Source organism: Arachis ipaensis, chromosome B08 (assembly GCF_000816755.2).
Source record: "Arachis ipaensis cultivar K30076 chromosome B08, Araip1.1, whole genome shotgun sequence".
Taxonomy (NCBI): Eukaryota; Viridiplantae; Streptophyta; class Magnoliopsida; order Fabales; family Fabaceae; genus Arachis; species Arachis ipaensis.
In genome coordinates this window covers 27,454,967-27,455,340 of record NC_029792.2, presented here as the reverse complement: position 1 = coordinate 27,455,340, position 374 = coordinate 27,454,967, and positions in this window count along the sequence as shown.

Sequence of the window (374 nt, the reverse complement as noted above, 5' to 3'; positions counted from 1 at the left end):
TACATACTAGTTAATTTTATTATTTTTTATGTATAAATAATAAAAAAAATTAAAATGTATTTTATTTATTATTTTTATTAGCAGATCATGTTTTAATGAGTACTGTACTCTACTTTTTAAATTTGAATTCTTTAAATTTTGAACTTTTATTTTAGAGAGTAAAGTATGATTTTTTCATCCTTGAATAGTTTTTCTATCATATTTTCTCTTGATCCTACATATGATTCTATGAAATAAATGGTAAAAAATCACACTTTATCTTCTAAACTGAAATTCAAAATTTAGAGGATCTAAATTTCTATTTTTTACATGAGCATTCGTCTAAAAGAATAGACTAATATAAAAATAAAAATATAAACATTACAGTTTTCGAG